General features: G+C 36.2%; 1 protein-coding gene and 1 pseudogene across 21 annotated transcripts in view; one reads left to right on the forward strand and one right to left on the reverse strand.

Moving 5' to 3' along the window:
- ENOX2 (ecto-NOX disulfide-thiol exchanger 2) overlaps positions 1–21,291 on the reverse strand; it is a 432,409-nt gene that overhangs the window by 391,044 nt on the left and 20,074 nt on the right. The window lies entirely within an intron of this gene.
- LOC109437152 (large ribosomal subunit protein eL31) lies at positions 13,060–13,428 on the forward strand (annotated as a pseudogene).

Raw genomic sequence — 21,291 nt, forward strand, 5'->3', positions numbered from 1 at the left:
ATAGCTCAGAAAGAAAGTGAAAAATCTCCAGAAAAGGCACTTAAAGATACAGAAATATGTGACTTAAATGACAGAGAATTCAAGACTGCAGTTCTGAAAAAAACTCAACGAGATACAAGAAAACACAGATAGGCAGTTAAAGGAACTCAGAAACTCAATCAAAGAACAGCATGAGCATTTTACGAAAGAGATTGAAATTTTTAAAAAGAACCAAATAGAATTTCTGGAGATTAAGAACTCAATAGAAGAAATTAAGAATGAAATAACCAGCTTAGGTAGTAGAGTTGACCAGATGGAGGAAAGAATCAGTGACATCGAAGATAGAAACCTGGAAATGACACAGATAGAAGAAGAAAGAGACTTGAGACTTAAAAGAAATGAAAGAACTTACAAGAACTTTCTGACTCCATCAGAAAGAGCAATATAAGAATAATGGGCATACCAGAAGGAGAAGAAAGAGAGAAGGAACAGAGAATATATTCAAACAAATTGTCGATGAGAACTTCCCAAATTTGTGGACAGAACTGGACCCTCGAATCCAAGAAGCAAATAGAACACCTAGTTACCTCAATCCCAACAGGCCTTCTCCAAGGCACATTGTATTGAAGCTGTCTAAAATCAACGACAAAGAAAGAATCCTCAAGGCAGCCAGGGAAAAGAAGACGGTAACTTACAAAGGAAAGCCCATTAGATTATCATCAGATTTTTCAGCAGAAACTCTACAAGCCAGGAGGGAGTGGAACCAAATATTCAAACTATTGAAAGAGAGAAATCATGAGCCAAGAATAATATATCCAGCAAAGATATCCTTTAGATATGAAGGAGGAATAAAGACCTTTCCAGACATACAGAAGCTGAGGGAATTTTCTAACACACGACCTGCACTACAAGAAATACTAAAGGAGGCTATTCGACCACCATCAACAGGGACAATTTGTGGCAACCAAAACTCAAAAAAGGGGAGAGTAAAGGCCTGAACCGGAATATGGGAATGGAGAAAGTAAGCGTGCTGAAGAAAATGGAATACTCTAAATATCAAACTTTCTTTTACATAAACTTAAGGGTAACCACTCAAAAAAATCCAGAATTGAAATATGTACTGAAATAAAAGAAGAAACAGAGGGAAACATCATAGAATACCACCACACAGAAATAATAGACAACAACAAAAAGGCAAAGAAACAATGGAGACACAGCCTTACCAGAAAACTAAAGATAGAATGACAGGAAATCCTCACCTATCAATAATCACCCTAAATGTAAATGGACTGAACTCACCAATAAAAAGGCACAGAGTAGCAGATTGCATCAAAAAACTAAACCCAACCATATGCTGTCTCCAAGAGACACATCTCAGCTACAAGGACAAGCATAGACTCAAAGTGAAAGGGTGGAAATTGACACTCCAAGCAAATGGTACCCAGAGAAAATCAGGTGTAGCCATAATGATATCAGATGAAACAGACTTCAAGGTGAAAAAGATAACAAGAGACAAAGATGGACATTTCATAATGGTGAAGGGGACTGTACAACAAGAAGACATAACAGTCATCAATATTTATGCCCCCAATCAGGGAGCACCGAAATACACCAAGCAACTACTAACAGAACTAAAGGGAGAAATTGACCAAAACACAATTATACTAGGGGACTTAAATACATCATTGACAGCTATGGCTAGATCATCCAAACAGAAAATAAATAACGAAATAGTAGCCCTAAATGACACATTAGATGAAATGGACATAATTGACATTTATAGAGCACTTCATCCTAAAACATCAGACTATACATTCTTTTCTAGTGTACATGGAACATTCTCAAGGATAGACCATATATTGGGACATAAAATCAGTCTCAACAAATTTAAGAAGATTGAAATCATGCCATGCATATTCTCTGATCACAAGGCTTTGAAATTGATATCAACTGTAAAAAGAAAGCGGGAAAAAACACAAATACATGGAGATTAAACAACATATTTTAAAGAAGGACTGGGTCAAAGAAGAAATTAGAGGAGAGATCAAAAGATACATAGAAACAAATGACAATGAAAATACATCCTACCAAAATTTTGGGATGCAGCGAAAGCAGTTTTAAGAGGGAAATTTATCTCATTATAGGCCTATCTCAAGAAACAAGAAAACTCCCAAATAAATAACCTCATGTTACACCTTAAAGAACTAGAAAAAGAAGAACAAGTAAAACCCAAGGTCAGCAGAAGAAAGGAAATAATAAAAATTAGAGCAGAACTGAATGAAATAGAGAACAAAAAGACAATAGAAAAAATTAATGTGACAAAGAGCTGGTTCTTTGAAAAGATTAACAAAATTGACAAACCCTTGGCTAGACTTACTAAGATAAAAAGAGAGAAGACACTGATTAACAAAATCAGAAACGTAAAAGGGAAGTTATCACGGACACCACAGAAATACAAAGGATCATCCAAGAATACTATGAAGGACTATATGCCACCAAATTCAACAACCTAGAAGAAATGGACAAGTTCTTAGAAACATATAGCCTTCCAAGGCTGAACCATGAAGAACTGGAAAATCTAAACAGACCGATCACCAGTAACTAAATTGAATCAGTCATCCAAAACCTTCCCAAAAGCAAAAGTCCGGGACCAGATGGCTTCACTAGTGAATTCTACCAAACCTTCAAAGAGGATCTAATACCAATTCTGCACAAACTCTTCCAAAAAATTGAAGAAGAGACAGTACTCCCTAACTCATTTTATGAGGCCAACATTACCCTGATACCAAAACCTGGTAAGGACAGCACAAAAAAAGAAAACTACAGACCAATATCTCTGATGAATACCGATGCAAAAATCCTAAATAAAATTCTAGCAAATCGAATACAACAATGCATTAAAAAGATTATTCATCACGACCAAGTGGGGTTCATCCCCGGGGCACAAGGATGGTTCAACACACGCAAATCCATCAATGTGATACATCACATAAACAAAATAAAGGACAAAAATCATATGATTATATCAATTGATGCAGAAAAAGCATTTGAAAAGATACAACATCCATTTATGTATGATTAAAACACTTAATAAAATAGGTATAGAAGGAAAATACCTTAACATAATAAAGGCCATATATGACAAGCCCTCTGCTAATCTCATAATTAATGGAGAAAAACTGAAGCCCTTTGCTCTACATTCAGGACATGACAGGGATGTCCCCTATCACCTCTGCTTTTCAACATAGTGTTGGAAGTCCTTGCCAGAGCAATCAGGCAAGAGAAAGAAATAAAAGGCATCCAAATTGGGAATGAAGTAGTTAAATTATCACTCTTTGCAGATGACATGATGCTATATATAGAAAACCCTAAAGACTCCACCAAAAAGCTATTAGAAACAATCAACGAATACAGTAAAGTGGCTGGCTACAAAATCAATGCACAAAATTCCATTGCCTTCCAATATACTAACAATGAAATCTCAGAAAAAGAAATACAAAAAACAATTCCTTTTGCAATTGCAAAAAAAGAATAAAATACCTAGGAATAAACTTAACCAATGATGTGAAAGACCTATATGCTGAAAACTATAAGACTTTTTTGAAACAAATTGAAGAAGACACAAAGAAATGGAAAGACATTCCGTGCTCATGGATTGGAAGAATCAACATAGTTAAAATGGCCATATTACCCAAAGCAATATACAGATTCAATGCAATCCCCATCAAAATCCCAATGGCATATTTTAAAGAAATAGAACAAAAAATCATCAGATTTGTTTGGAACCACAAAAGACCCTGAATAGCCAAAGCAATCTTAAAAAAAAAGAACTATAATGGAGGTATCACACTTCCTGACTTTGGCTTGTACTACAGGGCTACAATAATCAAAACAGCATGGTATTGGCAGAAAAACAGACACATAGACCAATGGAATAGAATTGAGAACCCAGAAATAAAACCACATAAAGATGGACAGATAATTTTTGACAAAGAAGCTAAAAACATACAATGGAGCAAAGACAGCCTCTTCAATAAATGGTGCTGGGAGAATTGGATAGCCACGTGCAAAAGAATGAAACTGGACTGCTATTTGTCACCATGTACCAAAGTTAATTCAAAATGGATCAAAGACTTAAGCATAAGACCTGACACAATAAACTGCATAGAAGAAAACATAGGTACTAAACTTATGGACCTTGGGTTCAAAGAGCATTTTATGAACTTGACTCCAAAGGCAATGGAAGTAAAAGCTAAAATAAACGAATGGGACTATATGAAACTTAAAAGCTTCTGCACAGCAAAAGAAACCATTGACAAAATAAAGAGGCCACCAACTGAATGGGAGAAGATTTTTGCAAACAGTGCCTCCGATAAGGGGCTAGTATCCAGAATATACAAGGAACTCATGCAACTCAACAACAAAAAACAAACAACCCAATTGAAAAATGGGCAGAGGACTTGAAGAGACATTTCTCCAAAGAGGACATACAAATGGCAAATAGACATATGAAAAAATGCTCAACATCACTAATCATCAGAGAAATGCAAATCAAAACCACAATGAGATATCACCTCACCCCAGTCAGAATGGCTATCATCAACAAGACAAATAGTAACAAATGTTGGAGAGGCTGTGGAGAAAAGGAACCCTCATACACTGTTGGTGGGAATGCAGACTGGTGCAGCCGTTATGGAAGGCAGTGTGGAGGTTCCTCAAAAATTACGAATAGAATTGCCATATGACCCAGCAATCCCTCTCCTGGGTATCTACCCAAAAATCTGAAAACATTTAGAGATAAAGACACGTGTGCTCCAATGTTCATTGCAGCTTTGTTTACGGTGGCCAAGACATGGAAACAACCAAAATGTCCTTCGATAGATGAATGGATAAAGAAGTTGTGGTATATATACACAATGGAATACTATTCGCAGTAAGAAAAGATGATATAGGAACATTTGTGACAACATGGATGGATCTTGAGAGTGTAATGCTGAGCGAAATCAGTCAGACAGAAAAGCAGAGAACCATGTGATTTCACTGATATGTGGTATATAAACCAAAACAACAAAAGAACAAGACAAACAAATGAGAAACAGAAACTCATAGACACAGACAATGGTTTAGTGGTTGCCAGAGGGTAAGGGGGTGGGGGTGGGGGTGGAGATGAGGGGTAGGGGATCGAATATATGGGTGATGGAAGGAGAACTGACTCTGGGTGAACACACAATGGGATTTATAGATGATGTAATACAGAATTGTACACCTGAAATCTATGTAATTTTACTAACAATTGTCACCTCAATAAATTTAATTTAAAAAAAAATATCAAGGATCTCAAAGATTCTTTGATTTTTGTTGGATATATCTATCAATATCTTACATTAAATATTATACCTGTAACATTTTAAAAGTATTGCTTTATTTGTTCATTTAAATATAATTACAATAAATTCAATACATGTTATCATAAATAACATGTTTATAAAACATAACTATATTTTGCAAACCAAAAACAGTGAGAATAGTAGCATTATTTTACAAATTTGCAAATCTTTTTTATAGAAGAGAATTTACTATAAGACAGCTAAATTTTTATGTTCACTCTGCATTCAACCTGTTATGATATGTTCTTTGGTTAAAGCATATGAAGAAATTCTGGCCTCAAGTAAATATGTAGTTGGAAAATGGGGGATTATTAGCATAGCCTTTTCAAATAATTGTGGATATTCTTCTTTAATACTATACCAAAATTTGACAGTGGCAGTTTCTTTTTTTTTTTTTTTTTCTTTTTTTTTAATTAAATTTATTGGGGTGACAATTGTTAGTAAAATTACATAGATTTCAGGTGAACAATTCTGTATTACATCATCTATAAATCCCATTGTGTGTTCACCACCCAGAGTCAGTTCTCCTTCCATCACCATATATTCGATCCCCCTTACCCTCATCTCCCCCCCCCACCCCCCGCCCCCGTTACCCTCTGGCAACCACTAAACTATTGTCAATGAAATGGGAACTCTGAATCCATATTAATGAACTTTTTGGACTTTGTTAAAATCCACTGGTCAGTCTTGTACTTTAAATGGAACTTTAATACAAGCATGATTTTACAACAGCATGCATTGATCATTTGACAAATATTATATCACTGAGTTACGCAGATATTCCAAATGGTGACGCATTTCATCATACTATATTTTAAAAATCACATTAGTTAATATCACTGCTGATCTCATCAGAAAAGGCTGTAAGTATTGGGACACTCTCAAGCTTAGGGTGGCACATATAAGTGTTCTAAAATTCTAATTTTCATTTGAAATCTCAAATTTTATCGTTGACCAAAAATACTATCAGTTATTTTCCTTGAAGTGAGGGACTTACTTTATTTTTGAGAAAATGGCTGCCAAATACCCAAGTCTGAATAACCATAGTTTTTCAGTTGTTCTTTCCAGTAACACTGGAGTACTATGTGAAAAGCTGCTAGTTCAGTTCGCAACTCAATCATGCAAATGCTTTACCTCAAGACACTATCATACTTCAGTATGCATCAGAAGTGCTTTATGTATATTCCCATTTGATACAGAGATTAAAAAGATATGTACTCATCAAATTGTGCACATTAAATATGTACAGTTCTTTGTATATCAATTATACCTCAATAAAGTTGTTTAAAACAAAGATATGCACACAAGTTCAAGATTTAATACAATGAATAATACTTACTGGTTTATCAAAGACATTAAGTGAAAATGGCTTTCTTTTTTAACTGTGAGTGTGGTGGTAAAGAATACAATTACTAACTAGTACAGTTTGGTGCCACTCCCTGGATTTGTGACAAGTTACCAGAAGTTTTACCCCCCCACTCCACCCCCCATTGCTCTTGTACCATCAGAAAAAATATCAACACAGGGAAAAGGCAAGTAAGGTTCCTTTTGAAAATTGTTCTGATCTCTCAGACTCCTTAAAAGAGTGTTGGGGAGCCCAAGGTGTCCATGGACCACATACTGGGAACCACTCAAAGTGGTTCTACACTATGAGTCTACACTTGAATCTATACTATGAGTCTACACTTTGAGGTTGACACTATGCCTGGAACCCTTTCCTTCTTTAGCATTACCTCTGGTCACTGGTTTCAGGTTAAGCTCAGCCCTCTTCTTTTAGCATTCTAAATATACTCTATGAGTGATATTATTTACCTAATGATTTTATCTACCACCTATGAACTAATGATTTCCCCAAATCTGCATTTCTAATGCAGACTTATCTCCTGACCCACAGATCTGTATTTTTGATTAATATCATGTAGATACCTTAAACTTGATATACTCAAAACATAATTCATCTTTTCCTGAAAATTCATTTATACTCCTGAATTCTCGATCTAGGCTATTAGCACCGTTGTTCATCCAGTCACCCAATCTAGAAATCTAGGGGTCATCCTTAACTCCTTCGTCTCCCTCACCCATAAAGGCCAGCCAGGTAACATCAATTTGTGATACTGTGATAACATCAACATTGTAATACAATAGGGAGCGGTGAAGCCTATGTCAAACTAGAGAATGCATGTTCCATATAAATGGCATTCATATTCAATCAATGAATGAGCCAAACAAAACATATTTGTTGGTTGCCAATCTGTGATAGCTGGTAACTCTGAAATATCTCTTGATTTTGCACCTGTCTTTCCATTTCCACTGCCATTCTTCTAATTTAAATCCTCCATCATCTCTTATATAGACTATTGCAACAGCCTTATAACTGACCCCCCTGGCTCTAATTTGCACAAATACTTTCAATCCCTGCCCCATCCAGATTTATCTTTCAGGCGGCAAAGAGCATGATCTGAAATGCAAATCTGGTCACTTATTTGAAACTCCAGCTGAAAACCCAGTAATAGTCCCCAATCACCTATAAGGAAAAAAATACATATTCCTTAGCACAATGTTAATCTATAATCTGCCCCCCTCCACTTACTACTTCAATTTAGCTCTTCTCCATTTTTCTATCCAAGTGCAAAACTCCAGCTATCAATATCATGATAAGAGCTAAAACTTATTAATCTCTTCTTATATGCCAAGCACTGTTCCAAATTACACATATTAACTCATTAGTCCTCACCACCATTAAGATAGGTATCATTATTAAGCCCATTTTACAGATGAGGAAACTGAAGCACAAGCTAAATTGAACCGTTGGGAGTTCATCTAAAGTTTCTAGTTTTGTTTAAGGATTCTGTGTCTTTGCATATGCTATTCACTCTGATTGAAATGGTTTTTGTTTTCTTTTCTAATGAACTTCTATCATCTTTCAAGATTCAGATCAAACATCATCTCTTTAAGCTACCTTCTCTGGCTACCCCATCCCCCCGGTAAAGCTAGGTATTCCTTCCCACCTTTGGAATATACATATTTGGAATTACATATTACAACCTACCAGAAATAAACATCTTCCTAGCACTTAAGCACAGTAGAACAGTGGCTTACCTATAGCAGGCAGTCCTTGCTGTAAGCAATACACTGTCAAGAACTACAATTTCTACCTTTTATGGAAGAGTGAGAGAAACAAGGTGAGGGTTGTTTTGTTCCTGCTCCCCCTTCCCAATCTCACTCCCCTATAATCACTATCACACTCCCATGGCAGATAGTCCTTTAGGGATAATTCAAGCAAAAGTCCTAACTTCTACATATTGGATAATCCCTATCTGGGGCCTTACAATCCAGGAGGCTTAAACCCACTTTATAATCCCTCAATAAGGTAATGTATTTTTGCATAATTGGAACTGTCAAAATCAATAAGAAACGTTTTAAAACATGACAAGCCACTCTGAAATGAGGAAGAGACTATAAGTCACTGATTACTATGATTTTTACAGAGAAAGCTATATAGTCTTTCCTAAATTGAGCATTCAGGTATAAAAGCTCCTTATTTTTTAAACACATTTAGAGTTTGAACACATATAATCTAGTATCTTCTATTAGGCAGGAATTTAATGAACATTTTGTGAGAACATCTGCTTGTTATTTATCTTTGTCTCATTTTACACATCAGCAAATCCCTTTTTCTACCACCAGGACAGAATAAAAATCACCATTTTATTATATAGGGTTCATAAATTTAAACTTCAATGGGGTGAAAGAGTAGCAATTGTCAGCACTGTATTCCATCTGATGTTACAAGGAAGTACTACAAGGGTGAGGAAGTGCAGAGTGGAAATGATTAAATATATAAATCCCTTTAACACATACTCTGCCAATGGCTACTGTGTTTTACTGTTACAGCAACTGCTAAGTAGAATTAAAAGCTTCTGTATTCTTTTTCAGAAGGGTATTATTTTTTTGCCGTCTTGAGTTTATACCCCATAAAAGGATGGTTTTGTTTTAATAAACTTTTTTCTCTATGTTCTACAGAGAGAACTTTAACAAAGAAACAACTCAGATGACCAGGTATAGATCTTTTTCCTCTAGCTTTAGTGAGATAAAGTTTACATACAACATTGTGTAAATTTAAGGTGTATAATGTGATGGTTTGATACATGCATATATTGTGAAATGAATATCACAATAACATTTGTTCACACTTTGAAAATCTGGGAAACAAGAAAGAGCTACTATATTTTCTTCAATGCTCCTATCCTATTTCTTGAAGCTACCAAATGGTATTTGTAAGCGCTCCTGCTATTCATTATGAGAAGGAGCCAGTATCAAGGCCTTAGTCATCAGGAATGGCCAGTGCCAAGAGCTAAGGCTAGTACGAAGCAGGGAAAGAATGCTGCCAGCTTAGGCAAAGTGGATCAAGTCATTTCTAGAAGTATATCCATCATAAGATCTACTTGTAAATGTTGTATGCTTTTAGGTAGGTAATAGTATGGAATAAAATCTTAATTACAACAGTAGTTATAGTTTATTTTTCCCCCGATTCAAATATACTGTCCTATATGCCATGAAGAATAATAAAGTAAGGAATAAGAAAGGCACAGTCCTTGCCTTCAAGAATTTATAATCATTTCCTTCCAAAAGTCATTTATAGTGCATATACATCACTAGCCTTATATGAAAAGAACAAGTTTAGCACACATAAACTTACTAAAAAAATAGGAGATATAATACCCCATTGAACATTGGATTGGGTGGTATGGATAGTAAACAGTGTTGCAGTTCAGAGAAGTGGAAAATAAATCAACGCAGGCTAGCAGAAGAGAGGGAGGCTTTCTGTGATGTGTAGAATTTGAGTTTGGTAAATTGGATAGGATTTATAAAGGTGAAGGAGGGCAAACTAAGAATCAAATTAATGTATATCATGCACCTTCATTCTATCCCAAAACTTAAGTTCTTTACTACAGAAGCGTTTTGAAAGTCCCTCCACAGAACACCATCAAACAGGAAAGAAGGAGATAAGGAGATGCACACGACCCTCTTACACCTTCCTTTCTAAGCCACTGGGAAACAGAAATCTCAGCTAGGGATTGATCTCAATATATGATTAAAGAAATTGATGCTAAAATATGATTGAAGTTTAACCTTTCCATGACACATTTGTATCTTAAAAGGAGAGATCATCAACCAACACAGAATCCCTAATTAGTACAATTATGTGGAAAATGTATTTTGAAGCTAGGAGACGCCCCCCAGAGCATTTTTCTTCTCTTTGTCCATTCCATATAGTGGTGTTCTCTTCCCCCACATGATCTGCTAGAACTTAAGATATGCAGGATCACCATGACTAGCACATGCCTTTTCCCCTTATTTACAAGAACTTCCTCACCTCATTGGGCTCCTGTATATAAAAAGATTGCAAATATTGGAAACTACCGTGAAATTGCTCTAAGTAAGTTTCTATTTTCTTCAGCATTAATTTTTTTTGTTTTATTTTGTAAGGCAAAAGCATTTACAAGATACAGGGAGTCATTTTAGGTTGATGAAAATAAAATGCTCATGGGTGATACAGTAGTCATTTTTATTTATCTCAGTGATTCTCAACCAGGCCGGTATAATACCCACTGAAGATCACACTAGAATCTCCAAGAAATCTTTTTCAAACTATGCCCACCTAAACTCTGATATTTTTGTATTTCCCCAAGGTGACATAGCCCCTCTCTACTTGATTTCAGCATCAGCCTGGACTTTATACTTCCCAACTATTACCTACCTTCATTCCCAATCTACCTTGGCATTCAGATCATCATACTAATGGGAGCAATGAAGAAAAGAAAATAAGAAAGAAAGGCAGGGAGAATTTATTTTAAAATGCTAGAGGAAATCTACAACACCAGCTTTCTAGTTGACTAAACTTTAAAATCCTGACTGAATTATCTTTATTCCTTAAGGACTGGCTTATATTCTCCATCAACTCTAAGAAGTGTTTGTTGTGGCCTAGAATGGTAAATACTCTGTTACATCTGTAACTGGGAAACAGACCTGGTACTTTTGGCACCATCTGAGTCATGGGGTGTGAGGGAATTAGAAAGGCTCTTTAGAACAGCTGACTCTTTGGTTGTAAAAGGTGGGAAGAAAGGACAAAGGCCAATAAAGCAGCATTGCAAGGTTGGTAGCACAGGTGATTACTGCAGTGCAGGGAGTTAAGTCAAACTATGGAGAGTATATGGATCTAGAGCCTAAGAACCAAGAAGCAAATGCAGAAACTAGTGTCAAGCAAGGGAATGAAAGAAGGAAAGCAGAGAAATAAAAGATCATAAACACCCTTTTCAGGAGGGATGGCCAGATTCACACGTAACTCTGAAATCTCAATAATCTCAGATAAAAGGTTGAAACACCACAAAGCTCATTTGTAACATCCAGTCCATTATCAAAGGGCATCATTGCTAGCTTTCAAAAGCAAAAACAAAACAGAAAACACAAAAACAACATACACACACATACTTGCATACATACATGGATATGCACACATCTGTGCACAAGGATTAAAACAAAAACATGCACAGAGATTCACATACAAAACTACTTATCATGAACACACACACACACACACACACACACACACACACACACACTCAGGCACCAAGGATGGGATTGAATGAAAGAAAACCGTCTCTGACTTGGACAGTTTTCTCCTTCAGGCTTCTTCACTTATATAGGAAGATTCCTAGTCAAATGTAAGAGGTATGTTGGTCACTTAAACAGGGCACTTCATTTTGGTTGTCTTATATTACATATTTACATCACAGGTGCTCTGGCTACTTCAGAAATAAAAAAAGTAGTTGTAAAAAGTATAGGCTATTAATTCTGAAGCAGTGTTACTGGTGAGAAAAGGTATATGGAAAATGTGTACGAAGCCACCCCTCATGGGTCCTATTCTAATTGAGGTTTGTGCCTTTTAAAAATAAGTAACTCTATAGATTCAATTAAATCCCTTTCAAAATCCAAGATGGCTTATTTTTTTTTTAAAGAAATTGACACACTGATTTTAAAATTCATATGAAAATATAAGAGACCCAGAATACCCAGAACAATGTTGTAAAACAAGAAAAAAGTTGGAAGACTGCCACTTACCAACTTCAAAACTTACTACAAAGCAATAGTAATCAAGATAATGTGGTATTGGCATAAGGGCAGGTATATAGAACAATGGAACAGAACTGAGTGTCCAAAAATAAACCCTATATTTACCATCAGTTGATTATTGACTAGAGCGCCAGAATCATGCGATGGAGAAGAAATAGTCTTTTCAATGATGGAGCTGGGACAACTGGATGTCCACATGCAAAAGAATGGACCCTGACCTCACGTCATACATAGCAATTAACTAAAATGGATTACAGAGCTATATATAAAGGCTGAAAACGTAAAACACTTAAAGGAAAACATAGGAGTAAATCTTTGTGACCTTGAGTTAGGTAATGGTTTGTTATATATGACACTTAAGTGATGAAAGAAAAAAATAGATAAATTGGCTTCATCAGAATTAGAAAACGTTTCTGTGGCAAAAGATACTATCATGAAAGTAAAAATACAGCCTACAGAGTGGTATAACATATTTTCAAAACCATGGGATACCATTTCACACTTATTAAAATGGCTTTAAAAAAAGAGACAATAAACTTTCCAACTTAGGCTGAGCAGAATGTCTCCTGCAAAGAAGGGTGACAAGAAGAAGACGGACTATTCTTCCATCAATAAGGTAGTGACCAGAGAATACACCATCAACATTCACAAGTGCATACATGGAATGGGTTTCAAGAAGCATGCCCATCGGTCACAAAAGAAATCTGGAAATTTGTCATAAAGGAGATGGGAACCCCAGATTTGCAAACACCAGACTTAACAAAGCCGTCTGGGCCAAAGGAATAAGGAATGTCCCGTACCATATCTGGGTGCGGTTGTCCAGAAAACATAAGGAGGATGACGATTCACCAAATACATTCTATACATTGATTACCTATGTACCTGTCACCCCTTTCAAAAATCTATAGTTAATGTGGATGAGAACTAACTGCTGATTGTCAAAGTTATAAAACTTTCTTTGGAAAAAAAAGACAATAAGTATTGACAAGATTATGGAAAGTTGAAATCCTTATTCATTGCTGATGAAATTGTAAAACTGTGCCACCACTTTAGAAACAATTTTGAGGCTCTTCAAAAAGTTAGCCATAGAGTTACTATATGACCCAAGTATATATTCCTATGTATATACCCAAGAGAAATGAATGCATATGTCCACACAAAAACTTGTACACGAATGCTTATAGCAGCATTACTCACTATAGCCAAAGAGTGGAAACAACCCAAATGTCCATCAACTCATGAACAGAAAAACAAAATGTGGTATAGTAACACAATGGAATAGTATGCAGTCATAAAAAGGAATGAAGCACTGATAGATGCTACAACATGGATGAGCCTGAAAACATTATGCTAAGTGAAAGAAAACAAATGCAAAAGGTCACATGTTTCATCATCCCATCCATACAGAATGTCCAGAATAGTCAAATCCAGAGACATAGTAGATTAGTGGTTGTCTAGTGCTGGGGAGAAGGGTAGATTGGGAAATAATGGCTAAGGGGATCAGGAATTATTTATTTTAGGAGTAATGAAAAAACTATTAAATTGAATTTTTGATGATAGTTGCATAACACTGAATATACTAAAGATCATTAAATTATACACGTAAAATAGATAAGTTGTATGGTATGTAAATCATACTCGAATAAAGCTGCTATTAAAAAATTAGTCACTCAGGAAGCACAGGATGCTTTTTTTCCAACATTTGAGGGGTTACCACATGGAACTGGCATGAGGATGCTTGGTGTAACCCCAAGGGGTAAGCAGAATCAAGGCCACCACACAGTACAACTCCAGAGGGCTTCATTCATGTTGCAGTTTGTGTGAATGTTACCAAGGCTAAGAGTAGGAGCAATGGGTAGAGATTGAAAGGAAAGATATTTTGATTCGTGTATGCAAACATTCAATAACTAGAGCTATTCAAAGATCAAAATGTGCTACCTCATAATGGAAAGTGCAAAATTATTGGAAGTATTCAAGCGTAAGCTGGGTGACCACTTGAGGAATGAGTAGATGGTTTTACATAACAGACTACATTATGTATGTGGTGGAGGGGGAAGATGTGACTTAATAGGCTTTAAGGCTTCTTATAACTAAGGTTTTGTTAAGTGCATATATTACAAATTTTCATTTGTAAACCTTTTTTTCTTTCTTAATCATTTCCTCATTAGCCAGGAATAAATGAGTACTTATATATTCTCCCTAGATTCAGAAGTCCTAATAGTGATTTCCAATGAAAGAATAAAACTTGATGCTGTAGTTTAGGTCATTTCTAATATTTATATGCTGTCTCTGGCTCAATCATTTAGCAATGGGCTTACTCGATTACCCTTTTTTGTAGTCTACAGTTTTAAGCACTTCACAAATATTAGTAAGAGCAGGATCCTACATTGTACTTAATACTGATAATAGTTAAGTTAATGAATACAAATCACTCTGGACTCTGTCTTTTCTCTCTTTCCACCCTCCTCTGTCCTTTCACCAGATATGGAATATGCAGGCTGCTGATTTTTACAAGTTGCTTTCAATGCTCCAGAATGAACTCTTTGGCTGAAGGTTTAAAATATTTTGGCCTAAGTCCACGAATGCCATAAGAAACTGGCATTCTGTTCTGCAATGCTTTTCTCTCTGTCAATAACTTTAACTTGGGGTCATCAAGTGGAATCACTTGTCAGGTGGTCCATTATGATCTCGATTTAAAACCTCATGGGGTAACAGTCCTCTACAACACTACATTTCAGAGCTACTGGGAATGATTCTATACTGAAAAAGAAAAGTCTAGATACAATGAGAAAAGTTGTTTATCCATTATCTGTTTCACAACAGCAAGGGGCAGTTTAATAACCTGGGAGGGTCAGCTTACCAATGGTGTCATTGGATCAGAAATGGCTAAACACCTTCAAATCAAGTACCTCCCTCATTGAACTGGTCAAGTACAGGCAACAGATATAGTAGCTGCTAGCTAAATACTAGTGCCGACTGACTTACCCTGGCTCACTGCCATCCTAGGCATATACAAAAACTCTGTATCAAAAATCTCAAGTGGAAAACATCTGCAATGAAATTGTACTCATTGTCCAGCTAGTACACCAGAGCCTTACTATAAATCTCACTCGCAGGGTTCATGCCTTGGAACTATGTACTAATGTTCTAACATAGCCCTTCTGTTACTTCCAGTAATAAATCCCCATGGAGAAGATCCAAGAAGGGCATTGCCTTAGATCATATTCCATGTTAGAGTGAGGTTCTTCTCCACAGCTTGTGTTTCATCTGGTCTTGATGTGAGGCCAGCAAAGAAAATGTTCTGGAGAGTTCGCTGCTAGGTAGGGATTCTTTTTATTTTAAATAGCTGTAAATATTTGACAAAACAATTATGCCCTTGCCACTTCAATTCCTTCAGACCATTTCTTTCCCTTCTTGTTAAAAGCCTCACAAAGCCCATGGGTAGGGCACTCAGGGAATGCTACGAGGGAGGGGGAAAGATACTACTAGAATCCCAGGCTCATTTCTCCAATGGTCATATTTCTGCCTGTGCTTATCCCTTTTTCTGCCAGATTGTGCTCTTTATTGTTCACACCACTCAAAATAGCCATGAACGCCAATATTCAGAATTACTCAAGCTGTCTTTATTGTATTTACTTTGTATCCCACCCTCATAAATCACTCTTTCGAGATTCCTTAAGCATTTCAATTGCTCTTTTTCCATTTTAAGCATCTTCATTCCAGAGAATAGGAACTTGAGCATAGTCTTATTACCAATTAAAAAGGGATTCTTACTACCTTGCTGCAAGAAGTTATTTGTCCATATCTGTGTCAGTTACTCAAAACCACGTTGGCTTTTAAAATGCCATATCATATTGCACACTCTTAATATACTTCACTATCTCCTGCCATCTATAGACTTTTAAAAGCATGAATCAAATTTACTTTCCATGATGACCTATTTGTATATTTATAAGGAAGAAAAAAATGTAATATGCCACCCCAAAACCTTCTCCAGAATAGTTTGACATACTTGCAGATTATTGTGATTTTATTAAATATGGATTGTGACACTTATTTTATATTATTTATGCTCCTTATCACAAATTTAGGTGAATCCAGATTGTACAACTTCCACTGAATAACCTGGCCAAATTTCCATGACTCAGGAGAGCACATCAGATTTGTAGTTCTTTGCAATTCCTGCCCCACCTCCAAACCAAATGGCAGTGTTTGGGAAAACACCAACCATATTTAGCAGCAAGAGTTAGCAGTGTAAGGTAGGGCATGGGTGTGGCAATGAGTAGAGTGTATAGAGAATGTAAAGAAGGCTTTCTATACATCTTCATCAAAAGCTTTAACTGAACACATCTCAACTCCTGTTCAGTACAGAGTTAACACAGGGAATGTTTTCTTTACATCCTCCCACTTGATACTGATCTGGGATTTTTGTTAGGGAACACCCTAGTGCTATGAAACCCTCCTGTTTATGATAGAGAGAAAGTGGGACAGAAGTGGGTGTAGAGGGAGGGAAGGGGAGACAGAGAGATTGAGACGTGGGGGAGGGACCATTCCTAAGTATACATAAGTTAAAAAACAACAGAAATGCAGTCTTTGGAGTCTGGACATGGAGCTATAAGCAAATTAGCAGAATATACAGCCTTGAGTAAAGACAACCAACATTTATTGAGAGGGTTAATGAGAATTAAATTAAATAACTTACGTAAAGATGCTAGCATAGTCCTAAAATATACCTTACCTTTAAAATATATTTTCCTTCTTCTCCACCCTGGCATGAATTATGAAGGTCCTGATCAGAGTGAACTTTCTCACTGAAAGTAGAAATGCCTAGCTTTCTAAACAAAGAAAAATGTCACTGAAAATTGAAGATGTAGTTTGGAGGAAGGGAGAGGCAAGGAGTTTAAAATTTCTTTTAGATCCAAATGGGTTTTGTCTTTATGCATTTCTTGAAACTGTAGCTTTGGTACTATCTCTTTAGTCCTCAAAACAAAAGAACCTATTTGCAGAGTGCTCCAGGGTGGCCCTGCGTGGTACTCTAAAACACCAGTTTTGAACTCAAGGCAGTTCAGTGAGGCTGGATACAACAATAGATTCTGGGAGCGAGTTTGAATGGTACAAAAAGGCGGAGTGCAATGCTGTCCATTGAAAACAGAAAGCAGAGCCACAGAAAGTAAAGAATGTGAAGGGTGAGAAGGGAATTTCAAGATGTGCTAAATCTTTTAGCAACTGAGAAGAGTACAAACAACTGGGATCTAGGCAACAGAGGGCTGCTCAAGCAGGCCTAATTATTTATCATATAGTTTCCACAGATAGTAATAGTCAAGTATATTGGTCTACCTATGTGTTTTTTCCAATACTATAGACTTTGACACTAGGTTCTTTTTAGAAAGCCATGAAGTACAATTAATACACATGATGACCTCCACACAATAATAAAACAGAGTACCTAGATGTATGTATCTTTATATAGAGACTACAATCCATTTCTGATTCAAATTCTTCCAAAGTATTCATGCTATCTTAAATAATGAAAGTTGCACGAGAAACAAACAGAAAAATATTTTGGACAGAATATTCCAGAATATCTATGCAGGGTAGAAGTCACCTCGTTGTTCAGCTTCTGGAACTCTCAGGTTCTGGGAACAGCTTTGAACCTTGAATTAGAAAGACAGGAGAAAATCTCTTTGGTGGTTAACAGTTTCTGAACACCTAAATATTGCATGTAAGTGCTGAGTATGTACAAGGCACTAGGCTACGTACTAAGAGACTAGTAAAATAAGGTTTTGCACTTCAAGGAACTCAGTCTAGTGGGGGAAGATAGACCAAAATTAAGTATTACAATAAAGTAGCAGGTGTCATTTGTGCTGAACCTTAAATGTTGAGTAGCTCTAGGGTTGTCGGAGATGTGGAAGAATGGCAATTAAAATATAGAGGACAGCATGAGGAAAAAGCACACGAGCTTGAAAATTTGGGGGATACCTGGTGATTTAGAAGTGGTTTACAGTGGCTAGTGAACAGATTTTACAGAAGGTGGTGTAGTGTGAGATAGGCGTATAAATGCACTGGGACAAGGTCATGGATACTCCTGAATGTCTCTTTGGAAAAAAAAAATCCTTTAGAAGGGGTTTGAGGAGAGTAGTGGTACAGTAAGATCTGTATTTAGGAAGAACACTAACAGCTAGGCATAAAATGGAGTGGAGAGAGAGTAGATATAGGAAAGATGTGCTATGATTTGGTTGTTAGGATGCATGGAAGAACAACTACTCTGGTTGACAATGTTTGTTCTTGCAAAAAGCTGAGAACTGAGAGAGAAGCAACAGACTATGAAAGACAAATTTTTTAAAGGCTGACAATCTGAAGAAAAAACATGAGTAGTGACTGTGTTTAGAAAAGCTGCTGGGGATGCAATGATCCACCATGTCTCTGGCAATATAGAATACCAGCAATGAAGGTCAGAAAGAAAGGAGAATTTCAACCAGTCTGGTGAGCAGATAGCTCTACATTGTCTAAGTCTTCTAAAGACATGGACAATGGGTTATCTGCTCTGGGTGGCATTCGAGTGGGCAAACAGCTTCTTCAGTGAAGTGTCCTTAAAGACATACCATGTATTACATAGTAGTTAAGAGCATAGCCTCTGGAGACAGAAATCCTGTCATTAAATTCTGATTCTGCTACTTAGTAATTGTGTGACCTGGTAGGCAGGTTGCCTAAACTCTGTGTCTCGGTTTTTCTACACTTAAAATGGAAATAATACTACTTACCTCAAAGGAATACTGTGAAGGTTGATGAGTCCATACATACAAGGTATTTATAACATGGCCTGGCACAGAGTAAGCACTCAATAAACGTTAGCTATTATTATCAGGTGTCTGTATGGGTGGAGGAGACACACTTAACTGCACTATATTTGATTACCCTTGAAAACATCAGTGCTATATCTAAGGGATGGCAATTAATATAGTTTAGCAGACCAAAAGGCATCCGCAGTATCTTGTCTTGCATAGACAGCATGCCTTAACTATTACTCATACTGAGTATCTTAACTCCTCTTAGGAAAACAGATTGAGTAAATTTTTAAATTTGTAAATATCCCTAGTGATCCCCTTCAGTAAACTAGTGCATGCTGACTCTAGCACACCACTGGCTGGTGTATACCATCCCTTGTACCCCCACCTATAAGACCTGCCTTTCACTCTCCTAAAACACACTCAGAGCAGTACTACAGTAAAAAATTCACCAGACAACCAACTTCAGCTCCCTGAACAACCAGAACCTAGAAATCTAATTGCTCTAATTTATCTGGGCCTTAAACAACACAGGAAAAAATGATTTTGCAGATGAAAGGCTTTTTCTTTCACCAATAAGAAAAATGTCAATTTCTTTAAAAGCCCCAATAAGCTCTTTTTCATTTATATTTAGAGTGCTTGTTCCCAGAAAGAGAAATAGAGTGAGGGGTGTTATCCAGAGCTTCCAACTGCACAGGAAATTTGCCACTTGAAACCAAGTTTAATATGGAGTTTCCATTCACATGCCTAGTTTTCCCAGTTCTCCTCCCTTTAACCTTGACCCATTCCCCCAAGTTCCCTACTGTATTTTTTAAGTGTCAAATTTTATTTAAGTTTGAAGAATGATAAAAGGACTTTGTATCATCCTCCCTTCTTTTTTGCTAGAGTGGAATAATAATATAAGAATAGCTTTGAAATATGTTAAAGTATAAAGATATCATCTTAGATAGGAATGAATTCTAATTACATGGTATATGAAACAATATATTCATTACCATCTTTCTAAAGTCTCATAAACAAGTCATAACAATACCTGCCCTAATGCTGAAGAGTTGTCTATAGTGTGAACATCTAGTCATTTTCCCAGTACATGGGCATAGTCTCTAATAAATTCACATCTAAAAATGACTGCTTTAAGAACATTTCCTGAAGACGTTTTAAAAGATGCTTTACCGGAGAACTAGTATGAGCTACTCAAGTACCTGGGCTCATCTGTTGAAGTTATAACACAATTTTAGACAGTATTCCCTTCTTCAGTGGGACATAAAGTGTACTTTTTATTTTCCCATTAAACTAATGAATTTACAATTAAGACACCATTTGGAAATTTAAAAAGATGTGAAAGCTGGTCTACATGAAAGAAAGAAAGAAAGAAAAGAACAGAAAAGAAAAGAAAGAAGAAAATGTGAAACCGAGTTAGCTGTATATATTTTTTTCTGTTGATCTGGATAAAATACTCAAATTTTAAAATGAATAGAACTTCAGATTCATGGCTAGTGTATTTTAAAATACACATACTTTTATAAAAACAATCACATGGTGTTGTGTTTTTTTTTTGGTGCAGAATATTAAAAACGAACTGCTGTCTTGGAAGGAAAATATTCCAATTAACCTTTCTGATTTGATATTTTACTTCCCAATAACTTCATAAGACAATCCCTTCATTCATACTGGACTATAAATTAATCAAAATACTAATATTTTTTATACATCTGTAAATTTAATCTGGGAAGTACTCACATATTAAAATAAATGGGTTAAAATAACTTGAGAAAATCTCTAGAGTTCTATCAAATAACATATTTTTTAGTAAATGACTAAATTTAGTTTTCGTGATTAGTAGCTTAAGTCAAATTTACCCTGAATCTATCAACTGAGAAGTAGCCTGGTATAAGGGGGAGAAAAGCACAGATTCTTGACTCAGATCATCTAACCCAGGGGTGTCAAAACTGCGGCCCGCGGGCCAACTGCGGCCCGCAATCCATTTTTTATTAGCCCACAGCAAA

The sequence above is a fragment of the Rhinolophus sinicus genome, chromosome X, assembly GCF_036562045.2.
Source record: "Rhinolophus sinicus isolate RSC01 chromosome X, ASM3656204v1, whole genome shotgun sequence".
NCBI lineage: Eukaryota > Metazoa > Chordata > Mammalia > Chiroptera > Rhinolophidae > Rhinolophus > Rhinolophus sinicus.